Consider the following 9,163-nt stretch of genomic DNA (forward strand, 5'->3'; position numbering starts at 1 on the left):
TACCTTACATCTGGCTACTAGAAAATATGATGGCAGATTCCACTACTCCTTGAAAGTCGTTGAAATCCCTGACCTTAGTGAGAAACACCATTATCCAAATTGCGTACACAAGACGATGGAAGGTTTTCATCTCATTCCAACTACAAATTATATTAATGTAATGGGACAAATCCAGGCGTAGAAAACGTGGTGGCAGCGCATTCGACAGCCGACCAAACAACTAAAACATAGTGATAAATAATCTTTCAGATCTTGACAGTCTCCAAACGCCCTTGCTATAGAACCCATCAATACTTTGTCGAAATCGCTTCCAGCTTGTTTTGGCACTAGAAATTTTATAATGTGCTTGCAGCCTACGCGAATAATTTCATTAAATCAGTTTTGTATCGACTTTTTGTTTTAAGATTCCCTCAACACTTGAAAAACGGGCAGTTTGGAATCTGGGGATTCTATGACGATTTGATAAAGATAGATGTGCGAACTCAGTTCTCCCATTGGTTTCCTCAGGTTTTTTACTAATGAGCCTGTCCCATCTATACAAATGTATTACAGATATTCTTTGATCACAGCAATTTGTTCTTTCATCCAATAATAGACGTGAAATTGATCTAGAACAATCGAGTGAATTTCACTGGCATGAAATTCATACTTCATGACTCTGAAATTTTCAATCGGATTGCATCCAGTCAACCAAAAAATTACATTTTGGCACTCTTGTTTTGCCTTATAGTAAACTGAAATTGTTGGTAATTGCAGAGGTTCAGGGTCCCCAAATTTCATTAGCTCATTTTCCTCGTTTCTGCACCAGCTGCTGGGTAAGATACTGTGGTCTACCATATGTGTTGAAACGCCAATTTTTTGTTTTCTTTTAATTGACGCTTCTTATTGTACATAAAAAATTTTCAAATGTGTGTGAATTCCTAAGGGCCCAAAATGTTGAGGTCATCGATCTATAGACTTACACACTACTTAAACCCAATTAAACTAATGTATACTAAGAACAACACACACACCCATGCCCGAGGGAGGACTCGACACTCCGGCAGGAGGTGCCGCGCAGTCCGTGATATGACGCGGCCACTCCGCGCGGCTATGCATAAAGACCCACTGAAATTATCCAGCACACACTCCATTATAACGTCACGTCCTGGTGCCGGATTTTGGCAACAGTTTCTGAAAAATTGCTTCGACATTTTTTGCATCTACCTGTGATCTTAAGTTACTCTCCACACTCACGTTTTACATCTCTTAAATGAGATAGAACATGGTATCGTCGTTTGCTCCCATAGTTTCTCATACAGGGTATCTCACCATACTTTTCACAACAGAACAAACGCACTTTCAGATCGCTCTTTTTCCGAATACGATGCCTCTGGACACATGATGACCTAGGTTTTATATTGTTGAGTCAGCTGGAATGAAATCTGACTTTTTGATTTGATATTTTCCGATGTCACACTACTTTCGATGTCACCGAATGTTTCGCTGTTAATTTTGATGCTGTGGAATTCAAGAACTTTGGACAAGGTATTATGTTATGATGTCGATTTTTTGCAGAATTGTGTAAATATTTTTAGGGGATTATAAATACCAGAATTGCAGATTACAGCACAGTTGTGGAATTTAATGCGCCATTTTCCTACACCTCTATTATACTGATGTATTTATAATGCATATAGATTAATTATTGCTCAAAGACGCATAAATCACAGCCTATCCGCTGTTTTCCAATTCCTATGTTAACACACAATCTCCAAAGTATCAGTACGATTGCCCGTACAATATTTTGTATGTTACTTATTCCAGAATGAGATTTTCACTCTGCAGCAGACTGTGCACTGATATGAAACTTCTTTGGCAAATTAAAACTGTGTTAGAATGTGACTCGAACTTGAGACCTTTATCTTTCATGGGCAAGTGCCCTACCACCGAGTACACAATTACGACTCACGACCTGTACTCACACATTCACTTCCATCAGTACCTCATCTCCTACCTTCCAAACTTCACAGAGGCACTCCTGTGAAACTTGCAGAACTAGCACTTCTGAAAGAAAGGATATTGTGGAGACATGGCTTTGCCACAACCCGGGGCATGTTTACAGACTGAATTTTTCACGCTGGAGGGGAGTGTGTGCTGATATGAAACTTCCTGATGCATAAAAACTGTGTGCCGGACCGAGACTTGCACGCAAAAGGCAAAGGTCCCAAGTTCGAAACTCGGTCTAGCACACAGTTTTAATCTTCCAGAAAGTTTCATATCAGCACACAGTTTGCTGCAGAGTGAAAATCTATACCTTAACTACAATATGTGTACCAGCAGGCATCTTTATGTCATAAATTCTACATCAAACAAACCTTGTAGTTAAATCTTTTCCCAGTTTGCAAATTGATACAGTGAATGATAGGAAACTTCAACATTTATGATATCTGATGTGAAGAAGCAAACCAAATGCGTTCTTACTTGATAAACTATTGTTTTATAAACTGATAGCTTTATCTCCATAATTATGTTTTTCGTATTTTTACACTATATAAACATCTATAATTTTATACATTCTTCTTTCTCTTTGTCTGCCTTTTATTTTACTTTTCCTTTCATAAGTCATCTCACAGTCCCTTTATGTGCAACACAAATATAATTTGTCATAGATGAAAATATTACATTTACAAATTGTAATACTTCTACAGTTCTTTAAATATGTCAGATCGCACATTGCCACTGTAATATGTTCTTTGTCAGGCAGTAATAAGCAAGTGTTAAAAATGGTAAAATTAATTGAATCTGCTCAATACTATGCAGTGCATAAATTAAAATTTTGGTGTTGGAAGGACACAGAACAGTATAATTTTTATCCACACATCTTAAAATATTGATTATTCGATTTCGTGTTAACTCGATTTCCTCCAAAGGAAATTAAATGGCTGTCACTTACTAATCAGTGAGTGGATGCTGATGAACATGCTATTGTTTTATAAGCAGGTTGTCCATGAAATGTGTTAGTTTAGTTTCAGTGTTAAGTAGTGGCATTAAAATTGTAGTGGAATTTGTACTAAAAGATGCAGTTTCTATTTGTAATGCAATGCTCAAACAGCAAGACACTGTCTGTTATTGATCTTATTACTTTCCAACAATGTACATTACTCTTCCTGACACACCTCCTAAAATATAAGGCATAAAAACATGTGTGAGCAATCTATAAGTGACTACATTAATGGCAAACACTTTTGATAATCATCCCAAGTTATTATTCAGGACAATACAAAGTAAAAGATTAACCAGTACACCTAGGGCTACCTATGTCTGTGGGAAGTGGCAACAGGCAACAGGAGGAACTGGCCTAGAACATTGTCTGACAGCTTTATGGTGAATGTGGAAAATAGATTTGACCTGTTGCTTCAGTTAGAAGCTGGTGAACCTCAAGCAGTTGCAGGTGTAGACAGGGCACAACAAACTTTCAGCAGCAAATTGAAAAGTAAGAATGTAGAGAAATCAGCAAAGAGAAAGAAAGTGTTGTTGTTAGGTAGTTCCCATGGAAGAGGTGTTCGCCAACTTTTGCAGGATGAACTAGGATCAGAATACCAGGTCACCAATTTTTTTAAACCTAGTGCTGGTCTGGAGCAGGTGACAGAGGATTTAGGATCACTTTGCAAAGATTTCACTAAGGAAGACACCGTGGTTATAGTGGGTGGGGCAGGTAACAGTATTGACAGAGATCCTGGGTACAGTATAGAGTGTGACCTGGCGAAGATTGCATCAGCATCGAAGCATACTAGTGTTGAGTTTGTATCTGTTCTTGGGCGCCAAGACCGACCTCATTTGAACTCTTCTGTCAAGAGAGTTAATTTGGAGCTGGAACGGCTGCTCATGTCAGGTGCGGGGTCACACATTGGTGTGGTTCATGTTGATTCTCTCAGTAGGTGGGATTATACTAGGCATGGCCTTCACCTCAACAGGAAGGGGAAGGGTAAATTGGCTGGGGAAATAGCAGGAAAGTTAAAGGGGGGAGGCACTGTCATGAGTGGTAAAATTCCAGTGGTTATAGGATTCAGAAAAGACCCTTTTTTAGGGTAGGGAGGAAAGAAAAAAAGCAAATTTTAAGAGAGGTTAGAACTGAGACAAACCTTCAGTTTGAGAAAGAAATCAAAAAACATAATTCCAGCTTATTACATCAGCATAAACAGCCATTGGTTAAAAATTTTCAACTGTCAGCAGATATTTTAACTCCACCCAATTTTAACTCAGTCAATGTGAAATGTCAGCTATCTTTATTGCATCAAAATATTCGAAGACTGAGAAATAAAATTAATGAATTAACTATCTGCATAGATGAATTAGAGTCTTCAAACCCAGCTGACATAATCTGCCTCTCTGAACATCATAAGACCACTGGTATAGAACTTTTAAGTGTTACAGGGTTTAGGTTAGCATCTCACTTTTGTAGATCAGAAATGGAGAAAGGAGGAGTTGCCACATTCATCAGGAACTGTCATAAATTTAAGAACATAGACATTCATAAATTTTGCCTAGAACAGCATATGGAAGCATGTGCAACAGAATTAGATTTTCACAAAAAATCCTTCATAATATTAAGTGTATATCGAGCACCTGCAGGTAACTTTAATGTGTTTGTAAACCACCTTGAAGCTGTACTGGCCCATTTAACAACCAAAAACAAAGAAATAGTGGTTGCTGGTGATTTCAATGTAGATTTCCTTAAAGACTCTCCCAATAAGAACTTATTTGAGTTAGTAACACTATCATTCAACTTAATTCACACAGTAAAGTTCCCCACTAGGATAGCCACTTGCTCACAAACAGCCATTGATAATATCTTTATAGAAAAGTCCAATGAACAAAATTATATTACAAAACCAATAGTCAATGGCCTCTCAGACCATGACATGCAGTTCCTTCTGTTAAATGTTAATACTGAACAGGATGTAAAATCTGTTAAACCTGAGCTCAAGGGGGTAATCAGTAAGCCAAAAATTGATTATTTTAGGACACTCCTCAGAGACATTCACTGGACTGATGTATACAGTGCTCATGGCATGAATGAAAAATATAACATTTTTGCTAATAAATTGCTTACCTTATTCGAACACTGCTTTCCCCCAAAACTTACCAAGGTTAGAGCAAAGTCTACAAAGAAGCCATGGATTACTCGAGGAATAAGGGTATCTTGTAAAACAAAAAGAAAACTGTATCTGTCAATCCAAAACATTTCCAATGTTGATGCTATAGCACATTACAAGAAATACTGCAAAATATTAAAGACTGTAATACGGATGTCAAAGCAAATATACAGAGTGATTCAAAAAGAATACCACAACTTTAAAATTGTGTATTTAATGAAAGAAACATAATATAACCTTCTGTTATACATCATTACAAAGAGTATTTAAAAAGGTTTTTTTCACTCAAAAACAAGTTCAGAGATGGTCAATATGGCCCCCTCCAGACACACGAGCAATATCAACCCAATACTCCAACTCGTTCCACACTCTCTGTAGCATATCAGGCGTAACAGTTTGGATAGCTGCTGTTATTTCTCGTTTCAAATCATCAATGGTGGCTGGGAGAGGTGGCCGAAACACCATATCCTTAACATACCCCCATAAGAAAAAATCGCAGGGGGTAAGATCAGGGCTTCTTGGAGGCCAGTGATGAAGTGCTCTGTCACGGGCTGCCTGGCGGCCGATCCATCGCCTCGGGTAGTTGACGTTCAGGTAGTTACGGACAGATAAGTGCCAATGTAGTGGAGCTCCATCCTGCTGAAATATGAATTGTTGTGCTTCTTGTTCGAGCTGAGGGAACAGCCAATTCTCTAACATTTCCAGGTACTGTACTCCAGTTACAGTAGCACCTTCGAAGAAAAAGGGACCAAAAACTTTATTGGCTGAAATGGCACAGAAAATGTTCACCTTAGGCGAGTCACGTTCATACTGAGTTGTTTCCCGCGGATTCTCAGTGCCCAATATACGGACATTGTGACGGTTGACTTTCCCATTAGTGTGGAAAGTTGCTTCATCACTAAACACAATCTTTGAAACGAAAGATTCATCTGTTTCCATTTGAGCAAGGATAAAATCACAGAAATCGATTCTTTTAATCTTATCAGCTGCAGACAGTGCTTGAACCAATTTCAGACGATAAGGTTTCATAACTAACCTTTTTCGTAGGACTCTCCATACAGTTGATTGTGGAATTTGCAGCTCTCTGCTAGCTCTGCGAGTCGATTTTCCTGGGCTGCGAACAAATGCTTGCTGGATGCGTGCTACATTTTCATCACTCGTTCTCGGCCGTCCAGAACTTTTCCCTTTGCACAAACACCCATTCTCAGTAAACTGTTTATACCAACGTTTAATACACCACCTATCAGGAGGTTTAACACCATACTTCGTTCGAAATGCACGCTGAACAACTGTCGTCGATTCACTTCTGCCGTACTCAATAACACAAAAAGGTTTCTGTTGAGCGGTCGCCATCGTAGCATCAACTGACGCTGACGCCTAGTCAACAGCTCCTCAAGCGAACAATGTATCTCTGGCAGGAAACAAAGGGTGTTATTAGGAAAGAGACATGTATCAAGCTATCAGGCATCATCCAAATGGGAACTAATTACATGTGGGGTCCCACAAGGTTCCATTTTGGGGCCCTTACTTTTTCTTGTGTATATCAATGACCTTTCATCAGTAACATTACCAGATGCCAAGTTTGTTTTGTTTGCGGATGATACAAACATTGCAATAAATAGCAAATCAAGTGTAGTCTTAGAAAGATCAGCCAATAAAATATTTGTGGACATTAATCACTGGTTCCTAGCCAATTCTTTGTCACTAAACTTTGAAAAAACACACTACATGCAGTTCAGAACTTGTAAGGGGTGTCCCAAGAGTATATGTCTAACATACGATGACAAGAAGATAGAAGAAGTGGACAGTGTTAAATTCTTGGGATTACAGCTTGATAATAAATTCAACTGGGAGGAGCACACCACAGAACTGCTGAAGCGTCTTAACAAATCTCTGTTTGCAATGCGAATTTTGTCAGACATAGGGGATATAAAAATGAAAAATGAAACTTTATAGCTCCCTTAATTCGCTGACAGATAGCGCTTAGCTCTGCCTTTTGTCGTTGCAGAGTTTTAAATTCCTAAAGTTGTGGTATTCTTTTTGCATCACCCTGCATTACAAGGAAAAGATAGTCATATCAGATAACAAAATAAAGACAATATGGGATATAGTGAAGGAGGAGACCGGTAGATACAGACATGAAGAGGACCAAATAGCATTAAGAGTAAATGATACATTGGTGACAGATGTGTATAGTGTTGCAGAACTTTTTAACAAACATTTTATAACTGTTACTGAAAAGATGGGGTTGTCAGGTTCGGTAGATGCTGCTATGGATTACCTTAGACCAGACATTTCAAGTAACTTCCATAATATGAATTTGACCCTCACTACCCCAACAGAAATAATGTCCATCATAAAATCTTTAAAATCAAAAACATGTAGTGGGTATGATGAAATATCAACAAAGTTAATTAAAGAATGTGATTCTGAGCTAAGTAACATATTAAGCTAGCTGTGTAACCAGTCGTTTATCAGTGGAATATTTCCTGAATGTCTGAAATATGCTGAAGTTAAGCCACTGTTTAAGAAGGGAGATAAAGATATAGCATCAAATTTCCGTCCAATTTCACTGTTGCCAGCATTCTCAAAAATTTTCGAAAAAGTAATGTACAGTCGTCTTTATAACCATCTTATCTCAAATAACATACTGTCAAAGTCACAGTTTGGATTTCTAAAAGGTTCTGATATTGAGAAGGCTATCTACACTTACAGTGAAAGTGTGCTTAATTCATTAGACAAAAAATTGCAGGCAACTGACATATTTTGGGATCTGTCAAGGGCATTTGACTGTGTACATCACAATATCCTTTTAAGTAAACTAGAATATTATAGTGTAACAGGAGACGCTGCAAAATGGTTGAAATCTTATATCTCTGGCAGGAAACAAAGGGTGTTATTAGGAAAGAGACATGTATCAAGCTATCAGGCATCATCCAAATGGGAACTAATTACATGTGGGGTCCCACAAGGTTCCATTTTGGGGCCCTTACTTTTTCTTGTGTATATCAATGACCTTTCATCAGTAACATTACCAGATGCCAAGTTTGTTTTGTTTGCGGATGATACAAACATTGCAATAAATAGCAAATCAAGTGTAGTCTTAGAAAGATCAGCCAATAAAATATTTGTGGACATTAATCACTGGTTCCTAGCCAATTCTTTGTCACTAAACTTTGAAAAAACACACTACATGCAGTTCAGAACTTGTAAGGGGTGTCCCAAGAGTATATGTCTAACATACGATGACAAGAAGATAGAAGAAGTGGACAGTGTTAAATTCTTGGGATTACAGCTTGATAATAAATTCAACTGGGAGGAGCACACCACAGAACTGCTGAAGCGTCTTAACAAATCTCTGTTTGCAATGCGAATTTTGTCAGACATAGGGGATATAAAAATGAAAAAGCTGCCATACTATGCTTACTTTCATTCCATAATGTCGTATGGGATTATTTTTTGGGGTAATTCATCAAGCCAAGCTAAAGTTTTCCGGGCACAAAAACGTGCAGTAAGAATTATATGTGGTGTGAACTCAAGAACATCCTGCAGAAGCGTGTTTAGGGAACTAGGGATACTAACTACTGCTTCCCAATATATTTATTCCTTAATGAAATTTGTAATTAAAAATATATCACTTTTTCAAACCAACAGCTCAATTCATGGAATCAATATTAGGAATAAGCATAATCTTCACAAGGATTTAAAGACACTTAGTCTAGTACAAAAAGGTGTGCATTATTCAGGAACACACATTTTCAATAACTTGCCAGCAGCCATAAAAAGCTTAACAACCAATGAAATTTAGTTTAAGAGAAGCCTAGAGGATTTATTGGTGACCAACTCCTTCTACTCCATTGATGAATTTCTTAGTAAAACCAACTGATTTGTATATAAGTACAACATAACTTCTGCACAATTTCAGTGCAGTAATGTGTTCATTGAAAATTTGTGTGTGTGTGTGTGTGTGTGTGTGTGTGTGTGTGTGTGTGTGTGTGTGTGTGTAAGTATAATCTAACTTCTGC

This window comes from Schistocerca nitens, chromosome 1 (assembly GCF_023898315.1).
Source record: "Schistocerca nitens isolate TAMUIC-IGC-003100 chromosome 1, iqSchNite1.1, whole genome shotgun sequence".
NCBI lineage: Eukaryota > Metazoa > Arthropoda > Insecta > Orthoptera > Acrididae > Schistocerca > Schistocerca nitens.